At 42.1% G+C, this 27,380-nt stretch overlaps 1 protein-coding gene across 3 annotated transcripts in view; it reads right to left on the reverse strand.

The window, feature by feature from the left end:
* Positions 1 to 27,380, reverse strand: part of LOC126195219 (lipase 1-like) — a 226,308-nt gene that overhangs the window by 114,428 nt on the left and 84,500 nt on the right. The window lies entirely within an intron of this gene.

The following is a 27,380-nucleotide window of genomic DNA, read 5'->3' on the forward strand; positions in this document are numbered from 1 at the left end:
TCAGGTATACATGCCGACGTCGCAAGCTGAAGATGAACAGATAGAGAAAGTGTATGAGGATATTGAAAGGGTAATGCAGTATGTAAAGGGGGACGAAAATCTAATAGTCATGGGCGACTGGAATGCAGTTGTAGGGGAAGGAGTAGAAGAAAAGGTTACAGGAGAATATGGGCTTGGGACAAGGAATGAAAGAGGAGAAAGACTAATTGAGTTCTGTAACAAGTTTCAGCTAGTAATAGCGAATACCCTGTTCAAGAATCACAAGAGGAGGAGGTATACTTGGAAAAGGCCGGGAGATACGGGAAGATTTCAGTTAGATTACATCATGGTCAGACATAGATTCCGAAATCAGATACTGGATTGTAAGGCGTACCCAGGAGCAGATATAGACTCAGATCAAAATATAGTAGTGATGAAGAGTAGGCTGAAGTTCAAGACATTAGTCAGGAAGAATCAATACGCAAAGAAGTGGGATACGGAAGTACTAAGGAATGACGAGATACGTTTGAAGTTCTCTAACGCTATAGATACGGCAATCAGGAATAGCGCAGTAGGCAGTACAGTTGAAGAGGAATGGACATCTCTAAAAAGGGCCATCACAGAAGTTGGGAAGGAAAACATAGGTACAAAGAAGGTAGCTGCGAAGAAACCATGGGTAACAGAAGAAATACTTCAGTTGATTGATGAAAGGGGAAGTACAAACATATTCCGGGAAAATCAGGAATACAGAAATACAGGTCGCTGAGGAATGAAATAAATAGGAAGTGCAGGGAAGCTAAGACGAAATGGCTGCAGGAAAAATGTTCAAAAATGGTTCAAATGGCTCTGAGCACTATGGGACTTAACTTCTAAGGTCATCAGTCCCCTAGAACTTAGAACTACTTAAACCTAACTAACCTAAGGACATCACACACATCCATGCCTGAGGCAGGATTCGAACATGCGACCGTAGCGGTCGCGCGGTTCCTGACTGTAGGAAAAATGTGAAGGCATCGAAAAAGATATGATTGTCGGAAGGACAGACTCAGCATACAGGAAAGTCAAAACAAACTTTGGTGACATTAAAAGCAATGGTGGTAACATTAAGAGTGCAACGGGAATTCCACTGTTAAAGGCAGAGGAGAGAGCAGAGAGGTGGAAAGAATACATTGAAAGCCTCTGTGAGGGTGAAGATTTGTCTGATGTGATAGAAGAAGAAACAGGAGTCGATTTAGAAGAGATAGGGGATCCAGTATTAGAATCGGAATTTAAAAGAGCTTTGGAGGACTTACGGTCAAATAAGGCAGAAGGGATAGATAACATTCCATCAGAATTTCTAAAATCATTGGGGGAAGTGGCAACAAAACGACTATTCACGTTGGTGTGTAGAATATATGAGTCTGGCGACATACCATCTGACTTTCGGAAAAGCATCATCCACACAATTCCGAAGACGGCAAGAGCTGACAAGTGCGAGAATTATCGCACAATCAGCTTAACAGCTCATGCATCGAAGCTGCTTACAAGAATAATATACAGAAGAATGGAAAAGAAAATTGAGAATGCGCTAGGTGACGATCAGTTTGGCTTTAGGAAAAGTAAAGGGACGAGAGAGGCAATTCTGACGTTACGGCTAATAATGGAAGCAAGGCTAAAGAAAAATCAAGACACTTTCATAGGATTTGTCGATCTGGAAAAAGCGTTCTACAATATAAAATGGTGCAAGCTGTTCGAGATTCTGAAAAAAGTAGGGGTAAGCTATAGGGAGAGACGGGTCATATACAATATGTAGAACAACCAAGAGTGGACGATCAAGAACGAAGTGCTCGTATTAAGAAGGGTGTAAGACAAGGCTGTAGCCTTTCGCCCCTATTCTTCAATCTGTACATCGAGGAAGCAATGATGGAAATAAAAGAAAGGTTCAGGAGTGGAATTAAAATACAAGGTGAAAGGATATCAGTGATTCGATTAGCTGATGACATTGCTATCCTGAGTGAAAGTGAAGAAGAATTAAATGATCTGCTGAACGGAATGAACAGTCTAATGAGTACACAGTATGGTTTGCGAGTAAATCGTAGAAAGACGAAGGTAATGAGAAGTAGTAGAAATGAGAACAGCGAGAAACTTAACATCAGGATTGATGGTCACGAAGTCAATGAAGTTAAGGAATTCTGCTACCTAGGCAGTAAAATAACCAATGACGGACGGAGCAAGGAGGACATCAAAAGCAGACTCGCTATGGCAAAAAAGGCATTTCTGGCCAAGAGAAGTCTACTAATATCAAATACCGATCTTAATTTGAGGAAGAAATTTCTGAGGATGTACGTCTGGAGTACAGCATTGTATGGTAGTGAAACATGGAATGTGGGAAAACCGGAACAGAAGAGAATCGAAGCATTTGAGATGTGGTGCTATAGACGAATGTTGAAAATTAGGTGGACTGATAAGGTAAGGAATGAGGAGGTTCTACGCAGAATCGGAGAGGAAAGGAATATGTGGAAAACACTGATAACGAGAAGGGCCAGGATGATAGGACATCTGCTAAGACATGAGGGAATGACTTCCATGGTACTAGAGGGAATTGTAGAGGGCAAAAACTGTAGAGGAAGACAGAGATTGGAATACGTCAAGCAAATACACTCCTGGAAATGGAAAAAAGAACACATTGACACCGGTGTGTCAGACCCACGATACTTGCTCCGGACACTGCGAGAGGGCTGTACAAGCAATGATCACACGCACGGCACAGCGGACACACCAGGAACCGCGGTGTTGGCCGTCGAATGGCGCTAGCTGCGCAGCATTTGTGCACCGCCGCCGTCAGTGTCAGCCAGTTTGCCGTGGCATACGGAGCTCCATCGCAGTCTTTAACACTGGTAGCATGCCGCGACAGCGTGGACGTTAACCGTATGTGCAGTTGACGGACTTTGAGCGAGGGCGTATAGTGGGCATGCGGGAGGCTGGGTGGACGTACCGCCGAATTGCTCAACACGTGGGGCGTGAGGTCTCCACAGTACATCGATGTTGTCGCCAGTGGTCGGCGGAAGGTGCACGTGCCCGTCGACCTGGGACCGGACCGCAGCGACGCACGGATGCACGCCAAGACCGTAGGATCCTACGCAGTGCCGTAGGGGACCGCACCGCCACTTCCCAGCAAATTAGGGACACTGTTGCTCCTGGGGTATCGGCGAGGACCATTCGCAACCGTCTCCATGAAGCTGGGCTACAGTCCCGCACACCGTTAGGCCGTCTTCCGCTCACGCCCCAACATCGTGCAGCCCGCCTCCAGTGGTGTCGCGACAGGCGTGAATGGAGGGACGAATGGAGACGTGTCGTCTTCAGCGATGAGAGTCGCTTCTGCCTTGGTGCCAATGATGGTCGTATGCGTGTTTGGCGCCGTGCAGGTGAGCGCCACAATCAGGACTGCATACGACCGAGGCACACAGGGCCAACACCCGGCATCATGGTGTGGGGAGCGATCTCCTACACTGGCCGTACACCACTGGTGATCGTCGAGGGGACACTGAATAGTGCACGGTACATCCAAACCGTCATCGAACCCATCGTTCTACCATTCCTAGACTGGCAAGGGAACTTGCTGTTCCAACAGGACAATGCACGTCCGCATGTATCCCGTGCCACCCAACGTGCTCTAGAAGGTGTAAGTCAACTACCCTGGCCAGCAAGATCTCCGGATCTGTCCCCCATTGAGCATGTTTGGGACTGGATGAAGCGTCGTCTCACGCGGTCTGCACGTCCAGCACGAACGCTGGTCCAACTGAGGTGCCAGGTGGAAATGGCATGGCAAGCCGTTCCACAGGACTACATCCAGCATCTCTACGATCGTCTCCATGGGAGAATAGCAGCCTGCATTGCTGCGAAAGGTGGATATACACTGTACTAGTGCCGACATTGTGCATGCTCTGTTGCCTGTGTCTATGTGCCTGTGGTTCTGTCAGTGTGATCATGTGATGTATCTGACCCCAGGAATGTGTCAATAAAGTTTCCCCTTCCTGGGACAATGAATTCACGGTGTTCTTATTTCAATTTCCAGGAGTGTAATTGAGAACGTAGGTTGCAAGTGCTACTCTGAGATGAAGAGGTTAGCACAGGAAAGGAATTCGTGGCGGGCCGCATCAAACCAGTCAGTAGACTGATGACAAAAAAAAATGATCTTTGGGATTGGGTGGATAGCAATGTGCGGCTGTTTGCTGATGATGCTGTGGTGTACGGGAAGGTGTCGTCGTTGAGTGACTGTAGGAGGATACTAGATGACAAGATGACTTGGACAGGATTTGTGATTGGTGTAAAGAATGGCAGCTAACTCTAAATATAGATAAATGTAAATTAATGCAGATGAATAGGAAAATGAATCATGTAATGTTTGAATACTCCATTAGTAGTGTAGCGCTTGACACAGTCACGTCGATTAAATATTTGGGCGTAACATTGCAGAGCGATATGAAGTGGGACAAGCATGTAATGGCAGTTGTGGGGAAGGCGGATAGTCGTCTTCGGTTCATTGGTAGAATTTTGGGAAGACGTGCTTCATCTATAAAGGACACCGCTTATAAAACACTAATACGACCTATTCTTGAGTACTGCTCGAGCGTTTGGGATCCTTATCAGGTCGGATTGAGGGAGGACATAGAAGCAATTCAGAGGAGGGCTGCTAGATTTGTTACTGGTAGGTTTGATCATCACGCGAGTATTACGGAAATGCTTCAGGAACTCGGGTGGGAGTCTCTAGAGGAAAGAAGGCGTTCTTTTCGTGAATCACTACTGAGGAAATTTAGAGAACCAGCATTTGAGGCTGACTGCAGTACAATCTTACTGCCGCAAACTTACATTTCGCGGGGCAGTCATTTTTCCCTCGTTCTGTTTGGGAGTGGAACAGGGAGAGAAGATGCTAGTTGTGGTACGAGGTACCCTCCGCCACGCACCGTGTGGTGGATCGCGGAGTATGTATGTAGATGTAGATGTACGTGAGCATCAGAAAGTAGCGATCAGTGAGACATTTATGTTTCAAACGGACGTTGGACGTAAACATGGGTAAATGTAACGAAGTGATAGAGTAGTAATCAAGGGGCAATGGTGTTTGGCCGTGCTCATAGCTATATGATGTGTGAAGTTGCTGGATTTGTTGGTGTATCGCGGTGGACTGTTCAACATGCCTACAATAAGTGGTTTAACACACTCGCCCACGAAGTACGACGTCAGAATTGCAGCCAGAAAAAGATACTGACAGAGAGAGATGGTTCAAATGGCCCTGAGCACTATGGGACTTAACATCTATGGTCATCAGTCCCCTAGAACTTAGAACTACTTAAACCTAACTAACCTAAGGACAGCACACAACACCCAGCCATCACGAGGCAGAAAAAATCCCTGACCCCGCCGGGAATCGAACCCGGGAACCCGGGCGTGGGAAGCGAGAACGCCACCGCACGACCACGAGATGCGGGCACAGAGAGAGAGATCGGAGACACGTTTCACTACTTTTCAAACAAAATCGCTTCCAAACCCAACAGGAACTGCTGCAGGCAGGTCCACCCCAACATGTTAGCGAGAGAACGTTGCGACGGAAACTGCGTGCAATGAACATTTGGACTCCGTCACCTCACAAGAGGCCATTGCTGACATAGGCACATAAAGACGACAACAGCAGAGTTCACCAGGCTAAAGAAAAATGTGGCTGGTTTTCTGAGCAATCTCCCATCCTATTTTATCTCGACTAGCTTCCAACATCCCGTGACATGGACCAGACAGAAAACCTGTGGAACATATTGGAACAGCTGGTAAACCGCCAAAAACTGCATTACTTCGATTTGGTCGAATTGCGCGATCAAATCCTCAGCGAATGGTTTAACCTGGATGTTACGTACCTGCACAACATGGTGGAATGACCTCCTAACCGAATCCAAGCGGTTATCAAGTCCAGGGGCGGAATTACAGATATTTAATAATGCTTGTCATTATTTCTCTGAAAGTGACTAATTTTTTTTTTTTTCGGCGAGCTTATGAACCACATCAGTAACGTAGAATCCCAAAACTACAACTCCTGTTAGCTCACTTACCTTGGTTGATTGCGTTTTCCTTCAAGGGTGCATGTCCACAGCTTCATTTCAGGTTTATAACGCTTTCAGCTTTATGAATAACGAACAAAGACTTTGCTGAATCCAGAATGAGATTTCCACTCTGCAGCGGAGTGTGCGCTGATATGAAACTTCCTGGCAGATTAAAACTGTAGGAGACAAGATACTGGCAGAAGTAAAGCTGTGAAGACCGTGTCGTGCTTGGGTAGCTCAGATGGTAGAGCACTTGCCCACGAAAGGCAAAGGTCCCGAGTTTCGAGTCTCGGTCCGGCGCACAGTTTTAATCTGCCAGGAAGTTTCGTATCAGTGCACACACCGCTGCATAGTGAAAATCTCATTCTGGGAAAATCCCCCAGGCTGTGGCTAAGCCATGTCTCCGCAATATCCTTTCTTCCAGGAGTGCTAGTTCTGCTAGGTTTGCAGGAGAGCTTCTGTGAAGTTTGGAAGGTAGGAGACGAGATACTGGCAGAAGTAAAGCTGTGAGGAGGGGACGTGAGTCGTGTTTGGGTAGTTCAGATGGTAGAGCACTCGCCCGCGAAAGATAAAGGTCCCGAGTTCGAGTCTCGGACCGGCACACAGTTTTAATCTTCCAGAAAGTTTCACTTTGCAGAATGTTTGTTTATTTGGCTCCCACGCGTAAACTACAGTATAAGTGAGATCTACTGAACTAACTTTCACATTACGCCGAAACACTTCAGCGCCACATTGAAAATATGACCAGTTGCAAACTAATAATGCGTCTGCTTGCTACTGCCGTCTGTGTTGTGCCAAGACGTTTCACAACCATCCATCTTCAGCTGAAGATGAGATTTTTATTCCAGAGGCATGTGACGTTATTCCCATGGCGTCAAACAAGCCCTACATCAGAATAATCTGATGAGTGAAATTAAGTTTTGCATAATTTTAAGTCATGCTGGTAGCCAATTACGAGGGGCAGTCAAACGAAAACCGAACACCCGCCACAACGGTCCGTGGAACGGTTCCATTCAAAAGTAATCACCACACCCGCTAAGACTTTTATCCCACTGGGAGACGAGGTGACCAGTTTATGTTGCGCAGTACGCGGTCGTCCGCTGATGGATCCACAAACGCACCTATTCTTGGACTTCCTCGTCCGGTTAAAATTCATTTCCATGTATGTCTTTCTTCAGGTTGTCAAAGATGTGAAAACCGTGTTGTGAAAGATCCATGCTGTACGGAGGATGATGCAGTGTTTATCAATCAAAAGTGTAGCCTTCGTCCAATAGGAAGGATGGGGGCGAACGTTATAGTGCAACAGGATGATTCTGTCCAACAGCATTCCGACAGCCCGAGGGAAAACGGCAAAGCCAACAGTAGAAACATCCAACATCTCCCTTTGCCAAAGAAATCCAAAGGCATTCACACAAGTTCCGGTAAGGTTACCATGACCTTTCTCGACTGCAGGTCCCCCTACTCATCGAGTTCCTCGAGCGTGGAACCACAATCAATCCGCAGCGCTATGAAGACACTTTGCAGAAACTGCGACGCTCCATAAAGTGAAAACGCCCAGGAATGCTGTTGGATGGAATCATCCTGTTGCACAATAAAGCCCGCCCCCACACTGCCAATCGGATGAAGGCTGCACTAAACCGGTTTATTTTGGGAAATAGTACAGTATCCTCCATATAGTCTGGATCTCTCGCCATGTGGTTTTCACATCTTTGGCAACCTAGAGAAAAACATGCATGGACGTCGGTTTTAGAAGGACGAGCAAGGTTACCATGACCTTTCTCAACTGCAGGTCCCTTTACTCATCTAGTTCCTCGAGCGTGGAACCACAATCAATGCTGACATCGATTTGTTGTAGAATTATGGAACATATTTTTTGTTCAGACATAATGACCTTTCTAGACAAGCTCATCAGCAGAAACCAGCACGGTTTTAGGAAACAGCGGTCATGCGAGAGACAGCTAGCCCTCTTTGTGCATGATATACAACAGGCTCTAGATATCGGCTCTCAGATTGATGCCATATTTCTCGACTTTCGAAAGGCGTTCGACTCAGCTCCGCACTGTCGCTTGCTCCAAAAAGTGCGCGCTTGCGGTCTATCAGATGACATATGCGGTTGTATAGAAAGTTTTCGAACAGACAGGGAGCAGTATGTCGTCCTGAACGGGGTGACTTCAACAGAAACAAGCGTAACTTCACGTGTGCCCCAGGGCAGCGTAATAGGTCCGCTGCTTTTTACGATTTACATAAACGATCTGGTTGATGGTATTGACAGCGGCGTTAGACTGTTTGCCGATGATGCTGTAGTCTACAGGAAAGAACGAGGGCGGTTCAGAAAGTAACCTCCGATTGGTCACAGTGCGGGTTGTGGGGGGAGTAGCGACGCCATCTGTGCGTTCACGCACTCAACAGGTCAGTCTGCATCAAGCCGTGGTCGAGTGAACGTCGTACCTGTGCTAGTTTAGTTTTTGTGGCAGTTTGAAATGTGTGCTGCAATAGAAAACCCCGCCAAATGTGAAGTGCGTGCTGTCATAAGGTTTTTTACAGCCAAAGGATATTCTGCAGCAGCTATTCATCGTGAGCTTTGTGCCGTGTACGGACCAAGAGTTATGAGTGAAGGAGTTGTCCGTGAATGGGTACGTTTATTTAAAAGTGGACGAGAAAACGTTCATGATGAAGAGAGGAGTGGTAGACCATCATTGGTGACTGACGAACTCGTTCAGACAGTTGATGCAAAAGTTCGTGAAAATCGACGTTTCTCAATGTCGGAGTTGTCTACTGGTTTTCCACAGATTTCTAAGACTCTCTTGTACGAGATAGTGACAGCAAGATTGGGTTACCGTAAGTTCTGTGCACGATGGGTGCCCAAAATTCTTACCGACCACCACAAAACTCAAAGAATGGCCTCTGCATTAGACTTTCTGTCACGTTATGAGGACGAAGGAGAACCATTGTTAAACAGAATCGTGACCGGTGACGAAACCTGGATTAAGTACGTGAACCCTGAGACAAAAGAACAATCAAAGATGTGGGCACATTCAAATTCGCCTACCAAACCAAGAAAAGCCTCGCAAGATTTTTCTGCCAGAAAACTGATGGCAACGGTGTTTTGGGATGCCAAAGGGGTGTTGTTGGTTGAATTCATGGAACGTGGTACGACGATTAATCAAGACGTGTACTGTGAAACAATAAAAAAGTTACGATGGGCTATACAGAACAAACGCTGTGGTATGCTGACTTCCGGTATCGTTTTTTTGCACGATAACGCCCGTCCTCACTCTGCTCGCAGAACAACGGCCCTTCTTGAGTCCTTCAAGTGGGACGTTATCAACCATCCACCTTACAGCCCAGACCTGGCGCCAAGTGATTATCACCTCTTCATGCATTTGAAGAAATGGCTCGGGTCACAGCGGTTTGATGACGACGAAGAGCTCAAAGATGCGGTCACAGGCTGGCTCCAGGCACAAGCGGGTGATTTTTATGCAGAAGGAATTTCAAAGCTTGTGAAGAGATACGATAAGTGCCTCAATCGCTATGGAGACTATGTAGACAAATAGTGCAAAGATGTAGTTGTAAGATGTATATATTAAAATATTTTTATTTAACTTGGTGTATTTTTTTAAATCAACCGGAGGTTACTTTCTGAACGGCCTTCGTAGTATCACACGAAAGTTGTGAATAAATCAATGAGGATTTGCAGAAAATAAATGCGTGGTGTAATGACTGATAGTTATCTCTCAATATTAGTAAGTGTAAACTACTGCGTATAACATGGCGAAAATCCCCGTTAATGTACGAGTAAAAAATAAATGCCCAGTCTTTGCAAGCGGTAACATCAGTCAAGTATCTGGGTGTGACTATTCGAAATGATCTCAAATGGAATGATTAGATTACACAAGTAACGGGTAAGGCGAACTCTAGATTGCAGTCCTTCAACAAAGGAAATAGCTTACAATACGTTAGTTCGTCCAGTCTTAGAGTACTGTTCGTCTGTATCGGACCCTTACCAGTTGGGTCTGATTCAAGAGATTGAGAAGGTCCAAAGAAGAGCGGCAAGGTTCGTGACTGGTAAATTTAGCCATCGCGAGAGCATTACAAATCTCATAGAAAGTTTGAAGTGGCACACACTTGCAGATAGACTACGCGCTAAACAGAAGGGGCTTCTCACTAAATTCCGAAATCCAATCTTCACCGAGGATGTAGAGCATATATTATTACCACCAACTTTCAAATCGCGTAATGATCATCATTCAAAGATAAGGGAAATACGAGCTCGTACTGAGGCGTTCAGACAATCGTTTGTCCCTCGCGCGATCGGCGAGTGGAACAGAGTGAGGGGGGGGGAATATGACTTTGGCGCGAGTTGTGCCCTCCGCCACACCTCGCATGGTGACTAGCGGAGTACGGAGTATATATGTAGATGTAGATGTAGAATTGCAGGAATGGGTGTGATTTCGGATCCATCAACGGCAGAAGGCATTCTACGAAATAGGAATTGATCGTCTCGTCTCTCAGTGCGATGTATTAATATGCATGGTGGTTACTTTTGGATGGAACCATTCCATGGTCTCGTTGTAGCGAGTGTTCGGTTTTCAATTGACTACCCCTTATATACGGATAATTCAGTGCATCCAAATGACATTAGGAGCTCATGACAAACAGCTGGTTCTGTTTGCACGCAAATCGTGTTTGTAATTTATTGACTGAAGACAGCTGAAAAGGGGCTAGAAGGGTTCAAAATATGCAAAAACTAAAATCTCTATAAAAATGCCAAAAATTAAAGTCAAACAAAATGCTATTGTGATGTACAGAAGATCATGGAGCTGAAGCTTGATTTTATGCAGGTAAAGTATTACAAGAATTAACGATGTATCTTTATCGATGTTTTAATTAATACTGACCTAGCATTTCCAATGAAATTCCTCAGTTGTCTCAAAGGGCTTGTCTAAAAAAGTGTAAAGATTAAGATGAGCAGAACAGATGCGTTTCGCTCGTAGAATCTATCACGCACAAAATCTTTTATGTCACTGGTTCTGACTTACGGTACACGTTAGTAAAGCTGGGAACAATTTTTAGAAGAGAAACCATTGCGCTTCCACGGCGTTCGCCATTTCTTCAGTACGTCTCAAAAAGAGGAATTTACGCTGGACTTTATATTGATGAGAGACACTAAGCATTCCTACCACTGAAAAGCCGCGCTACTTTCGCTATTTTAAAAGCTATCGGACAGCTTAGTTCATGGCAGCACCATCATGCATCGCATGAATTTCTTCCTATAAATAGGTTACAATGAGGAGTCACAAACGAGAGCAAAACCCATAATGTGTGATCAGCAACTTTCGAGGCTGATAATCTTACGTTACAAAGCAAATACTGAAGTCCACTTCGTGTTTCAATAATAAGTAAAGTACTTGGCACAGTGGGTTGAAGCGTAAGGACTCATTAGATTTTCGTTTTGACTATCTTAGCTCCTTCCTGTAAATTTGCTTCTCACTAGTTCTGTCTTATTATCACAAACGCAACTTTAACCCTAACGATACCAACGTATTTTTCATAACGCGTGTTGCCAAGGGGGAGCGGGGGGACTTTGTGCCCACCCTAAAAAATTAACAAGTACTAAATTCGTTAATTGTTGATGACTTATATTAACAACACATTTTCTAAAACCTAATGTTTGTTAGTAGGATCCAGAATATGAAAATATCTTTTTTTAGCACACTCTTAGAAACATCAGAGCATTTTCAGTAATGTGTGCTTTATACCCATCCTAAAAAATTAAATTTCGACAATTGTTACTGACTTTTACTTTCAAGAAACTTTTTAAAGAGATATTAATGTGTAAGCAAAGTCCTGAACGTGAAAATATCTATACCCTGCCACGCTTTGCTGTGGCTCAGTCTGCTTAAATGGGAAACAAAGGAAAGAGAAAGGACATGTCTTTAATACATATGGTAATTGGACATATGTCCTAATGTCCTTTCTCCCCTGTCTCTGTTCATCTACCTGGATCCCTTTCTTTGTCCATCTCCTCCTCTTTCCCCCCTCTCTCTGACCATCACCTTCTCACAGTCCCTCTGTCCATCTTCTCCTCCCCTGTTCTATACCGATCTCCTTCTGCCCCCTCTTCCCCTTTCTCAGTCCAACACCCACTACCCCCTTTCTCTGATCGTCTCCTTCTCCCCCTCTCTCTCTCCATCTCTTCTGCCCCCCTCTCTGTCCATCTCCTCCTTCACGTTTTTAATGTACATTTCCTCCCACCCCTCTGTCCATCTCCTCTCCCCATCTCTCTGACCTTGAGTCTTGTTTATTGTTATTGCAAATTCACTTTCTTAGTTGTATTCTAATCAAAAACCAATATGGCATAAATACAAATGTTCTGTTTGCTAACAACATTCCAATATATATATATATATATATATATATATATATATATATATATATATATATATATATGTGTGTGTGTGTGTGTGTGTGTGTCTAAACATTTATTATAGTATCGTGTAAAAATTTGTACTAAATCAGAAAGGTACATTTTGAGACTTTTGGTAATAATGTTTTTCCTTTATATATACATGTATAAACATTTACATTTTCATAATGTTCCCTCTTTTATTACATACACATAACATATACACCATATGGCATTCCAGTAGGTATATAAAAACACATGAGTATTTGAATGCAATGTTATGTCAAAATTTCAATGCAATCCGTGAAGAACTTCTGGAGATTTGTGATTCTGAAGAAACGAACATCGACATTTGTACTTATTAGAAACTGTAAATGTTACTAATCGCAATTCTCTGAAAGCCTTTGACCGAGTGCTTTGAAATTTCGAACTACGTTGCTTTGGAATATGTATGTTTCTTTACATACCTATTGTTTCAATATATGTAATATACAAATTAAATAAAAGGGAAACGTTGTTACAAAAGAGTGAGACACACACACACACACACACACACACACACACACACAGATATATGTTCATAAGAACTGACACTTAAGTTGTTGGATTAATTTTAACTGAAAAATTTAAAATATTTATGGAATCAGGTAGAAGAAATCATTAGCAATGATAAATATTTTTTCAAGATTTTAAAATATAAGGTAACCGTCTAGATTACAATATTTTCAAAAGGTATGCACAAAGAACTACCCGCCCCCCCCCCCCCGCCCCTTGCTCCCTTGGATGTGAGGGTTATTATAAACAGTGTTAATATCACAAGGTCAAAAGGCAGGGCTGGTATATGCGTGTCTGAAAGTGCTCAGGGTGATGGGGGGCGGGGGTAGGCTGGAGCCTGTGTTCACATTATCTCATTTGCCAAAGGCTGCTCTAGAGAATAATTGGAAATGGACAACTTAGAGATGCACCACAAAAAGTACTCACAGTAGTATTTTATTATCCTTCATCAGCACTATTGATGAATTATGTTACAATGTAGCATTTTTATTGGTTCCAATGAAGACACAGAGGAGATGCATAAAGTAAGAATCTCATTCTAAGATGATTTTATTTTAAAAGTAATTTGTTATAAATCGTTGTAATTACTAACAAACTATCAGTAAGTATCATTTCTGCAAGTGTTACGATTTATTTTGCCTTTTATTTTGGCAAAGATAAAATTATATGATACCAGTTCATTAAGTATTGGTCAATAATTTCTTATAGAAAGAATTAGTAATATTAGAAATGGCAACCTTATTAAGACTTGAACTTCGCAATTTTCGCCCAAGATATTGAGTATGAGACCTTCTATAGATCTGACCGTTTTGTGAACTCAGAAGCGTCCGTGGTGCCTTCGTTTTGTTCAGGTGCACCCATGATAAGTCAGTGATCTTTTCAATGCTGACTAAAATATGAGATACAATGGAGTTAATAATTTTCCTATTCTTCTGAGAGATGACGATGAAGCACACCTGCTGCATCTCTCATTCTCTGGGTATACATTCCTATTCCAAGAAATAATTTCTCATCAGTTATTGTAATTTTAAATATTATTTGATTGAGATGCAACATGTTGCTTCAGTTTTTTCCTTTCATTTTAATAAGTCATCAGCTGTCAGCTATACAACTGTGCTCTTCAGTGAAGAACATTAAAAAATATAAATAATCTGGTTTTAAAATACTAAAATTGTAATTTTTAAATTATTAAGATGACTGCTATACATTAGAGATTTTAAAACCCTTTTCTTGTATGTTATGGCTGTTTTTATAATAGGACGAACCGGTTCATTACAGTAGAGGAAAGGGTAAGTTGACACTAGAAGAGCTGTTATGAGCTGTGAGGGGAAACGAAACTGGTGGCTTCGTATATGAGGATTTGGGATATGGGTGAGTAGGCTGGAGGCCGGTCATGGTCATGAAAAGAAAAGAAAAGGGTTGGGTGAGAAAGGATGAGGAACCACTGATGTGGGAAAGTATGAGGAGTAGTAGATAAGACGCTCTGAGAAAAATAAACCGCTGATGTGGGAAAGTATGAGGAGTAGTAGATAAGACACTTTGAGAAAAATAAATATCAGGTATAAATCCGTTATTTTAGAGGGGGAGGCTGTACATATTGTTTTGGGGAGAAAATATGGAGGGTGTGTGGTGTGGTGAGGGGTCAGTACGATGTGTTGATACTGGCTTGGCAGCATGGGAGGAGTCATAACTGGGGGAAACGACAGCTTTGCTGCAGCCAAATTTTTGAATGTATAGAATGTATAAACACGTTCATTGTGGATGAAGAGAGAAGACAATTTGACGAGTGCTAAAGAATTCGAGAGAGGCTGGATAAATAGATGAGTAAGCATGATAAAGCGCATAGCATTCAAGGATTTTGAGGGAATGCTAGAAATTGAGTGGAGCAGACCTCCAGACCACATTGGCGATGAAGTGGATAGATCAAAGCAAGACCATGTAAATGTGGAGAATGGTAGAAGGATGAAATCCCCACATCCAGTCAGTTGGTAGTTTTAGTCCTTTTTGTCTATTGTGAGCTATCTGTTCGATGTTTAATAGGTTGAGTTTCCATGTTAGTTTACAACCAAAGGTTAGTCCAAGTTACTTAGTGTTGTTTCATTTGACAGGGCAAGTAAGGGGCCAAGCTATGTTCTGGCGAATTTTATTAGTGCGATTTGCCTACATCAGGGATAGGTATGCACTCAGGGGTAGGCCTGTTGTTCTCCTTTGATTGACAGGCACTTAACCTATTGTTCTGCTAAGTGGTTTTCCATATTGCTGCACTTAATCTATTAGCTCCTACCCCCACTCCCCCTCCCCCAACCCCCTCCCCCCCCCCTTCGCTGCTACAGGTACACTTTCAGGTCTGAGTTAACCTATTGCTTTGTTAAGTGCTTTACATGTCATCCCCTTTCCCTTTTGATTGACCGGCACTCAACCTATTGATGCAAGAGCCATCAACTGACGTCACGGCCGCCATCTTGGATGAGGTCGTGCGCTGTGCACATTAGTACGTGATAGTACACGTTAGTACATGTTAACCCACCAACATGGGTTGGTAAGTGGGTGTGGCAGTCGGTTGAGGGTCGTGATGGAGACGTTAACTATTTCAGTCCAAGTCCAGGTGGGTGTGGCACTTTCCCACCAGAGAGGTTAACTGATTGATTAATTTGATTAAATAGTCAAGTAGAGTGAGAGGGGGGCCTATTCCAATAACTCAGACCTGAAAGTGTACCTGTAGCAGCGAGGGGGATGGGGAGTGGGAGGGGGTGAGGGACAATAGGTTAAGTGCCTATCAATCAAAAGGAAATGGGGGTGACATGGTAAAGCACTTAACAGAACAACAGGTTAACTCAGACCTGATAGTGTACCTGTAGCAGCAAAGGGGGGGGGGAGGAGAGGGTTGTGGGAGGGGGAGTGGGTGAGGTGATAATAGGTTAAGTGCAGTGACATGGAAAAACACTTAGCAGAACAATAGGTTAAGTACCTGTCAATCAAAGGAGAACAATAGGTCTGCCCCTGAGTGCATACCAGCCCCTGATGTAGGCAAACCACACTAACAAAATTCGCCAGAACATAGCTTGTCCCCCTACTAGGGCAGTCATAAATACACTGGTGTGCAGAACGTAAGGATGAAAGTAATTTCGCACATTGTTTCACAGCAAAAGCAAAATACAGAAAGAACTGCTGCTGCATAGTACTGAAGGTAACTGAAAGAAATACTCAATGAGACGAACAGAAATGGCAGTTTTATTGAAAGGCAACGATTACACTTACGTCACAGTGATTGGTGATCATCCCCTTTCCATTACAAAAAGCGGGACTCAGTTATTATTACTGTGCGCACTCACCAGGGACGGTATTGCATGCTCTGCAGATTGTTCCCATGCTTGCAAAAGGTTAGTAAGGAGTTATTGTGGCAAGGCGTTCCATTCCTTTACCAGCGCAGCTGACAACTGCCAGATGGTCTGTGGTGCATGTAGGCGTGCTGCAGTACGTCTCTCCAACACAATCCACATGTGCTCGAAGGGATCTAAGTCGGGGGAACAGACAGGGCAGTCCACTAGCCGAATATCCTCTCGTCCCAACAGCTCCACCACCTGCGCAGTTCAATGTGGTCACTAATTGCCATCCATGAATATGAAATCAGAGGCGAGTGCACGCCTGGAAAGACTAACGAGGGGATGAAGTTCAGTGTCACAATAACGTTGTACAGTGAGTGTTCTGTGTCCAGAGATTTGGAGGTCAGTATGGTAATGCAACATTATGCCTCCCACACCATAACTATTGGACCACCAATACGATCACATTCGACAATGTTCCTTGGTGGATTACGTGTTCCCAGCACTCATTATATCAGGGTAGGCCCAGCATTGTCGAACATGGTCGTTTTGCTGGACCAGGTGTTATGGTGTGGGATGACATAATGTTGCACGGGTGTACGAGCCTCTAAATCTTCGAACACGGAACACTCATCAGTCGGGTCATTGTGATACTGTGCTCCTTCCTCTTGCGCGTCTTTACAGTTGCGCATTCAGCCCTGACTTCATTTTTTATAGATGACTTTGCGATACCACATGGAATAGCCCACGAGAAGAGCCCTTTGAACGAGAGAATATTAGGCGAATGGGTGCCCCACCCGTTCCCTCAACTTAACCCTGTTACTACCAGGATATTTTTGTTTCACTGAGTACCACTTGGGTCATAAATACATCGAGTAATTTACGATGGATATATTGGCAATACTTTAGTGAACTAACAAAAAAAAAATTACATTACAGCTGCTCAAAGTAAGCGTCATCACTCTCTTTTCATAACTGTTACATTCTAGAATTGGGGTCATATTGACTGCAGTGGTACTAATAGTACAAAAAAAAACCATGAATAAAATTTAACGTCTTGTAAATTTCAAACTGAACGAAACGTCACTGGATACAATTGGCTCTTAGAGAGACAGTCATATGTTTAAAAAATAATAGCTTTGAAAACAAGGGAGATATATATTTCCGATGTGCTTATGGGGTCAAATTGATACTAGTGGTGCTAGGAAAGGCACAACAAAAGCTGAGACAAGAAACCCTAACAATGGGTAGAAAAATGGGAAGTAATATTTTCAGTAAGTTTTCTTTAATTTACGTCTATGGTCACAATCTTTTTGTTAACAGATTACCGGTTTCGGTCTTTAATGACCATCATCAGATCTGCTGAAAAAATGAGAAAAACAATACATAGACAGTAATGAAAAGTAGTACTGACAATATATACATTTGTCTGCTTTAAGTATGAAGAGGCATATCTGTTTCATAATAACAAAGTCCTAATGTACTGCAACCATAGTGGCATCTTCAAATGTTAAATGCGGAATCAGCACCAGCATCGTCAAATACATACAAATAACATCATGCCGTACAGTAGCCACAAGATGTTTGTGTTGTTAAGTTCACCAGATGTCGCTAATGTTGGCATACACTAGTTGTCAATAATTAATTGAAACAGTGAAAATAAAGGGGGATACAATAGCTGAAGTCTGTAATGAGTTTATAACGTATAAAAGGCAATACAGTAATAAAAAGCGATGAAATAGAACACGACAAAAGTCAGATTGTTAAAAAGAGGAAGAGTTAAGAGACAGTAGGTGGCATATGCTCAAGTGCCGATATTCTAGATAATGACATAAGTAATAAACACCTTTGATTATGCGCGGAATAATATTAAAAAACTATAAAACAAATCGCTAAAGAAGCCACAATGAAAGTGCTGCACACTACTGTACGGCAGCTTGATTTGAACAGTAGTGCTACTGACAGCATGACTCGTGTATATGATGTTATTTATATATATTTGACGTTTCTGGTGCTGATTTTGCATTTAACATCTGACGACGCCACTACGGCTGCAGTACATTAGGACTTTGCTTTTATAAAACAGGTATGACTTTTCATACTTAAAGCGCACAAACGCATATGTATGTCAGTAGTACTTTTCATTATGGTCTATTTATTGTTTTTAAGCTGTAGACAATCTGCGAGTGTATTTATGTTTTTCCCATTTTTGCTGCAGTTCTCATTATGGTCATTAAAGACCGAAACCGGTAATCTGTTAACAAAAAGTTTGCGACCGTTGACGTAAATTAAAGGAAACTTATTACATATACGGGTCACTGCTTTTTCGCGACAATGTCGCAGCTTGGAAATTTGTGGTAAGTTTCTATGGGACCAAACTGCTGAGGTCATCGGTACCTAGGCTTACATACTACTTAATCTAACTTAAACTAACTTACGCTAAGGACAACACATACACCAATGCCAGAGGGAGGAGTCTAACCTCCGAGGGGGGGGGGGGGGGGGAAGGCGCGCACCGTGGCAAGGCGCCTGAGGCCGCGCGGCCAGGTGTATAACGGCTATTCACTTCAACAGCCATTATTCTGTTTTCATAAATATTACATTCAAGAAACACGCAAACAGTTTAAATTGGTGACATATTAACGTCAGTGGTACTACGGTATGATTAAATCCCATGGAGCGCGTGTAGGATGCGGTGGGAGACGTATTTTAGCACGTCCACATGCTCAAATGACTGTCCGTCAGTCGTCAAGCGCGCTGGTGGAGGAACGAGATTCACCACGGCAGGAACTCGTTACCAGTGTTGTGGCCAGCGTGGGAGCACGCACTGCCGTCCGTGGTGATCACACACTCTATTAAGAACCATGTCCCGCCATTTGTAATGTTCAGGAGACCGTCATAAATCACAGTAACCTCAGTGAATTGTTGTGTTTGAATAAAAGCGTCATTTCTGTTCGTCTCATTGCCCATTTCTTTCAGTTACTGTACCACAGTGTAGCAGTTGTTTCTGTGCATGATCCATGTTCCATCGAGCTATGTTATTTGGCAGTGCCACGTCATGTGAAAGTTACTTTCGTCCTTAAATTTTGCGTACCAGCGTAATTACAGTATTTACTCGAATCTAAGCCGCACCTAAGAAATGAGACGCGATATCAAGTAAAAAATTTCTGAATCTAAGCCGCATCTGAAATTTGAGACTCGAAACTCAAGGGGAGTGAAAAAAAAAGTTTTAGACCGCACCTCCAAATCGAAACAAAGTTGGTCCATTGTAACATGAGACACAATTTAGGTCGAATGGATGAAGATAGAGCTACAGTAGTTTGGTTCAAGTTGTAAGCTTAACAGCTAAGTTTTACCAAGTAGCCATTGCTATGTGTCAGGCACTCCATCTGTATTTATACGGGTACCCTTCCTTTTTCACGTGCTTCGTCTGGTTTGAATCGATTGCTTATTTTGCTTTGATCTGATAAATGCCGTTCTCTTTGTTAAAGGTGTTTATGTCACTCTAAGCTGAAAATGCATTGTTGTACTGTGTCATGCATTGAATGAGTGTTTACGACCTGTTGCCGCTCGCGGCGTGACTTCCTTTGTGCACGCTACCGCGGCTTACAATAAAAAAAAGAGGGGAATTGTCTCATAAGCGAAACAATGGCAAAAGACTGCTATTGTAGTTACTTACACTGCTGCTTTCTTTGATAATGATCAACAAGAACCAAATAATACACTGCGTATGATAGAAGACGTTCTGAACGAGAGTTTAGCGAAAATTTTTCTCCGTTTGAAAATCTTTGCAGACGCCTCTTTAGTACATCACATTCTCCTCTTTGGTACATTACATTCTGCACAGAAATTAGAGTCATCTTAGACTTAAAAATCTAATTAGTTTCCTTGCTTCATTTCTGACTCTATCATTATTCAGCATAAGAATAATACGAATATAAACATGGCATGATATGTATATTCTTCCGCGTTTGCTGTTGCCTTACTCTAGTTTCGTAGTTTATTAGGCAGACAGGATTTAAATGAGATAGCAGCAAACACAAAAGAATACAGGGCATAACGTTTACATTATTCTACCTTTTCTTTTAATTTATTTATTGACGCAGAGGTTTTGGCGCCAGTATTCATCTTTGTGACTGCAAGCATGCCTGTGTAGCGCTACATATAGTCGACGGCAGAAGTTAGTTGTGGCGGCACCTACCAACGTTTTTCAGAACTTCCGCTTACTTTTCACTCGATTCTAAACCGCAAGCGGGTTTTTGGATTACAAAAACCAGAAAAAAAGTGCGGCTTAGATTCGATTAAATACGGTAGGTGGAAGCCATGAGGGTCGGTGTTGCAGGTGGGTCATCCTATAATTATTGCCTGGACTTTGGAAGGGTTTGTTTTCTACATCTATTACAATGTAGTACCTAACTGAGGGTCCATCGAACGACGTTCAAGTTATTTCTGTGTCGTTTCGCTCTCGAACACGGTGGAGAAAACGAATATTAAAATCTTTCCGTGCGAGCTCTGATTTCTCTTATTTTGTTACAATGATCATTTCTTACTGTGTAGGTAGGCACTAACAAAAAATTTTCGCGTCCGGAAGGACCATTGGATACACCAGGAGATAAACTGGTTAAGACAGAGCTGAAGGGATCGTTAGGACTCGTAGAGTGCTGTGTGGACGGCTAGGACAGTGATGTCATCGGACACACAGAAGGACGTGAAGAGGAGGAGGAGCTTTAAGAATATCGGCGGCGTAGAGGACAAAAGGATAGAAGAAAGGCCAGAGCCTAGAGTTACACCTGCAATGATAGCGGACAATACAGTGAGTGACCCTTTTCTCCTCAGATATTCCACAGCGCACGATAAATAATTTATACTACTGTAAAAATCACACTATACCTCGGCTTAATGTTTCAGACATGGTCGCCTGAAGCCGAAAACTACACCTCGAAAAATATTTTGCCAATAAAATTCCGACAGTTTTCCAAGACATTGTAGCTGGTGGCTGTTACTGTGTGAGAAACCTTTCTGAGAGTTTGGAGACGCATTTTTTGAACGCCAGCAGAAAGCAAAAGAAATATCTCACCAATGAGAATGCTGGTCATGTGCGTCTGATTGATACTGTGGGCAAGACACGGGTCCACCAAATCACTCCTGAAACGAAACAGTGATCAAAGCAGGGAGCACCAGCTGTTGTCCACACACCAGGAAAGACCAAGTTGGTTTTATCCCCGCAAGTGTTCTGCGGATGCTTATGGGATCCCTTTTACTGTTTATCTTGAATGTAGTGCAACAATAATTGGTAAATTTTACGCAAGTCTTCTGGATCAATGGGATGGACAAATACGTAAGAAGATGCTTCGATGGAAAAAGAAAAACAAAACATTGTTCCATCACGTTAACGCGTTTATCCGCAAAGGTGATTTGGGGATGGGAAAAGTAAAGAATTTGAAATGTGATTTGTTGGCATAAGCACGGTATTCATCAAATCTTTCGTCCTTCTACTCCCGCTTTAGAAGAAGTTATTACAGCTATAGATGGGTACTTCCTTCCAGAATCGCCCGTCAAAGATATTATCTACTCGCTATAAAAACGGTGGACAAACTGCATTAACCTAAAAGGCACTACGCAAAAGGTAAGTGCATTTTGAACTAAAAGCAAAAGTCTTTCACTCGCAGACCGAGAACATTTCACGTTGCAATCTTACTATCGGTCTACAGTGGAAAAATTAATGTAATTATTTTCCTTGACGTTTGTGGTAGCTATAGACTGGTTGAAATTCACACTCATTGCCTTTCTCCGACGCAAACACGTGATTCAGCAGAATCAGTGACCTTCGCTAAGTATGAACTTGAAGCCAAGGCCGACGGGTCGAGTATTTGCAGAGTCACTTAGGCTTTTCCTACTGCACTCTTCCTGGAGACGTGCTCAGCTGCTTCTGATGAAGAATCGTTTAACTGTTCGGGAAGTATTACGGGGTGAGCTGAGGGCACCGATTCTCCATCAACAGTAGCTTTCCATGTTCCATTCGCTCACAAGCGATGTTCGTACTGATGATTTGTTCAGAGACCCTGACTCATTGTCAGCTAAGAAAGCCGACATTTATTAAAGAGAAAGCGCTCCACAAATTGAGGGAGTTAATAACGCGTTGATCCACCTCTGGCCCTTAATGCAAGCAGCTGTTCAGCAGAGCACTGATTGATGTCCTTCTGAGGGATATCGTGCCAAATTCCGCCTCGTTGGTGCGTTAGATCGTCAAAATCCCGAGCTGGTTGGAGGATCCAGCCCATACTGCAAGTAGTAACAGCGGTGTACTTACTACGACTTAAAAACAAATGGAAAAGCGATGGTTATGACGGGGTGCAAGACTGTCACACACGACGCACCCCGAGGGTATTATCCGAATGGGACGGAAATCTCGAGGTGTGACACACATGTGCAGACGAACAAATGGTTACAGTTTCAGAAAAATTGGATGGTTTATTCGAGAAAACAATGAAATAATCGTGTGGAGGAAATCTCCGGCCTGGCCGGTAGTCGAACCTGGGCTCGCTGCATGGCAGTCAGACGCGCTCACCACTCATCGTGTCCGCCATAATAGCTGAATGGTTGGAGCTCCACACGCTGCGAAATGTGGAGTCGTGTGAAGTTAGCACCCTTTTTTTCAGAAATCTATATTTTTTTCAGAGTTCTTGATAGATATGAAATAGTTCTAGAGTTCTTTGTACAAAATTTCAATAGTTCTGCAGAATTTAGCGAAAAAAACAACAATACTCGAAAAAATTTTCGTATCGAAAACATTCTTTGTCAATTTCCGCAATATGTAAATAAGTACGACAGTTCTGAGCACAGTTCTGAATAGAGCTCCAAGAGTTCTATCGAAAATCCCAGTAACATTTTCTTGTGCAGCTAATAGTTTACGAGATGATTGCAATTTAAGGAGAAAATCTTTTCACTTACTGTGAAGTTGGCACCCTTTTTTTCAGAAATCTATATTTTTTTCAGAGTTCTTGATAGATATGATATAGTTCTAGAGTTCTTTGTACAAAATTTCAATAGTTCTGCAGAATTTAGCGAAAAAAACAACAATACTCGAAAAAATTTTCGTATCGAAAACATTCTTCGTCAATTTCCGCAAAATGTAAATAAGTACGAGTGTTCTGAGCACAGTTCTGAATAGAGCTCCAAGAGTTCTATCGAAAATCCCAGTAACATTTTTTTGTGCAGCTAATAGTTTCCGAGATAATTGCAATTTAAGGAGAAAATCTTTTCACTTACTGTGAAGTTGGCACCCTTTTTTTCAGAAATGTATACTTTCTTCAAAGTTCTTGATAGATATGCCATAGTTCTAGAGTTCTTTGTACAAAATTTCAATAGTTCTGCAGAATTTGGCGAGGAAAACAATATTCGAAAAAAATTTCGTATCGAAAACATTCATCGTCAATTTTCGCAAATTGTAAATAAGTACAAGAGTTCTGAGCACAGTTCTGAACAGAACTCCAAGAGTTCTATCGAAAACCCAAGTAACTTTTTTTTGTGCAGCTAATATCTTACGAGATAATTGCAATTTAAGGAGAAAATCTTTTCACTTACTGTGAAGTTGGCACCCTTTTTTCAGAAATGTATACATTCTTCAGAGTTCTTGATAGATATGCCATAGTTCTAGAGTTCTTTGTACAAAATTTCAATAGTTCTGCAGAATTTGGCGAGGAAAACGATATTCGAAAAAAATTTCGTATCGAAAATATTCTTCGTCAATTTTCGCAAATTGTAAATAAGTACAAGAGTTCTGAGCACAGTTCTGAACATAACTCCAAGAGTTCTATCGAAAACCCCAGTAACACTTTTTTGTGCTGCTAATAGTTTACGAGATAATTGCAATTTAAGGAGAAAATCTTTTCACTTACTGTGAAGTTGGCACCCTTTTTTTCAGAAATGTATATTTTTTTACAGTTCTTGACAGGTATGCCATTGTTCTAGAGTTCTTTGTACAAAATTTCAATAGTTCTGCAGAATTTTGCGAAGAAAACAACAATACTCGAAAAAAATTTCGTATCGAAAACATTTTTTGTCAATTTTCGCAAAAATTAAACTTGTACAACAGTTCTGAGGACAGTTCTGGACACCACGTGAAGAGTTCTATCGAAATTCGTAGTAGAATTTTTTGTGCAGGTAATAGTTTAAGAGGTAATTGCAACTTAATTAAGATCCCCATAAGAGCTCCTACTGTGAAGCTGGCACCCTTTTTATCAGAAATATGTATTTTTTCAGAGTTCTTGATAGATAAGTCATAGTTCTAGAGTTCTCTGTACAAAATTTCAATAGTTCTGCAGAATTTAGCGAAGAAAACAACATTGTATAACATAGCTGATTCAGGAACCCTTTCCTTCTGATACAATTCTTACTGTTGCCACAATAAATCACTTGTGCATACATTCCAACTGTACTGATCATTACAAAAATATAACCATTGACCAGCGGCGCACATTTCTTGCAGCGTTGTACAAAGCATTCAGCTGATCCGCTGTGAAAATACCACACTTAACGCTATTGTAAAATTTACGGTGGATGGCTTCCGTTTATCTACAATGTCAGCATCTATCGAATTATATTCATACAAACGTGATGCCTGGATCACTCACTTCCCCTTTTTAGGTACGGAGGAAACTAGAGTTCAGTCTTGTGGAAGCCAAAAAAGGAAATGTGGGCAGCCCTTCTTTTACTGATAGCAAACTCTAGAGAAATCTCCACGCTTGTTTTTCTTCATCATGCCAACAAAAGAAAAATTCTCCCTTCATAGCTCTATTATCATTCCAGTACTAGTAAACCAGTTGTCCGCTTTCACATTTCGACCTGACTGATATATAGGTTTATGCAGTCACAGAACAACATCAAAATGTTTATTGCTCAGTTGGTAAATCCTTCTGGTTGCAACACAGAGTATATTTCCAAATTGTACAGGTAAAATACTTAAGAATCCACACTTAAGAATCCATACTCGTTTGTTTTGATTGATACATATTGGCGAAAACTGTACCTTCCACAGAATCCTTCCAGCTTCTTGTCTACTGTAACATTTTCTCCAAGGGTGTAAGATTTGTGGTAGTTGCGTACAAACACAGTAAATATTTCCCGAATAGCTGTTAGCTTGTCTAATTGTCTCCTTTCATCACGAATAGCGCGACTGTAAAATCTATGGCTCTCCAGAATAAATTTGAAACGTTTTATGTTCATTTGCGAGGTAAAATTTTTCATTGCCATCACCATCAGTTCCACATATATCTTCCAGGCTTTATCTGTTACTTTTGTTAACAACAATTAAAAACAAGAGACTGATGAAGGCTTTCAATTCAGTATCACCTATTGATTTTACCCCTCTCTCATGCTGAAATGAGGCTTTGATGCTCTGAAAATTCTGATTGGAATACAAAACTACAATAGACAGATATCGTTATCTATGAGGTAGTTACAGCATCACAAAGGCTGTTTTGGCTTCACCTATTGGTACAGGTAAATTTCGAATAATATTACGCTCTTCGAACAATATGCTTTGGGTTTCTTCAACATTATCTAGTACTTCCCACTTAAAATAATAAAATTCCTATAAAATAACGCAACCAGGCACAGTGTATTAATCTGATATTTGACGTTCAGACAGCGGACACTGACGGTTAAACAGTTCAAACAGAATTTAAGTGCAGTTTACATTCTGGATTAGCTTTGTACTACTTACTACGTTGATAAACAAATAAATTAATCGCTGAAATGAAATACGAAAGGGCACAGTGGATAAAAACGAGCAATCGGCTCATATCTCATCAAGAGAGCATTAGCGTCGATACTGAATCATACAACAATGAAAGGTATACCGAGAAAGGAAGCTATAACGAGAAGGCGCCAGTGCTGCCAATTGTTGACAAGTAATTGCTCGTTCTTATCCACTGCGCCCTTTCGTATTTCACAACACACAACAATGAAAAGCATACGGAGAAGGCAAGCTGGTAACGAAGCAGCGCCAATACTGCAAATTGTTGAAAAGTAATTTACAGAAAATTTCGACACGTGTCAATCTGAACAGCTGCGCCCGATGGAAGGATAATGAAAACTATGATACGTCCCTGAGACCTCTCAAGACCAAAAAATAATAAACAAAGCAAAGCAACAATGCAAAAGTCGTGGCACTACATCTGGAAACAATGAACACGTGAACTGCGTCTTTTAAACAATCGGCAAATGACGTCAGTGTAGTAGTTACAATAGAGGTAGCATCAAAGCTTCTCACGGTAGCATCAAGGCTAATGACAACAACAGCTGCACTTTTTGGGTGGCGCGCGCCGCGTCGTGTGAAGCCGCCCGCCAGCGCTGCATTTCGCTCCTTGATCTGCCCCTAATGACTAAACGTAACAATACTGCTCACTCTCATGGAATAATCGTTATGCTCGTTCAGTCAGAGCTCTTGTGCAGTCGTTGCCCGTTGTGCAGTCGGTGCTGTTGTGTAAGTGATATTTATGAACCAGAACACCCATAAAATTGTACAATCTACCAGAATTGAAACGTCTTCTCAGCATGGAGGAATTTAAAGTAATCGTTGATAGAGGCATTCAATTCACTCCGTCTCATCCGGTCTTCCAAAAACTGTCCGATGCCATGGCCGACATCGGCTCGAAAATGTCTTCAAAACATATTTACACAACAATTAAAGAAGATCGTCACGATCTGCTTGCTTTTGTTAGAAAAACTTTCAGGCTGGAATGTTTCGTTGAAGAAAAAGACGACGACAGCAAAGATGAGTCGTGGAATGATTTTGGTTCTTCGTGCAACAAGGACATGACAAAGCAATTCGACTTACTACTGTCAGCAGAAAAATGGTCTACCATAAAACCAACAAAGAGGAAACTTGGAAAGCCTTCAAGACTGGAAATAGGGAAATGGATCGATTTGATGGCTCATAAAATTTATGAACATCACAAAATTCCATGTGCCTTTTCTTTCAAATACGCGAAAGTATGTGAAAGTTCAAGTTCAAAGTATTTCTTGAAGATCAAAGGAAGATGCACA

Source organism: Schistocerca nitens, chromosome 7, assembly GCF_023898315.1.
Source record: "Schistocerca nitens isolate TAMUIC-IGC-003100 chromosome 7, iqSchNite1.1, whole genome shotgun sequence".
NCBI classification, from domain to species: Eukaryota; Metazoa; Arthropoda; class Insecta; order Orthoptera; family Acrididae; genus Schistocerca; species Schistocerca nitens.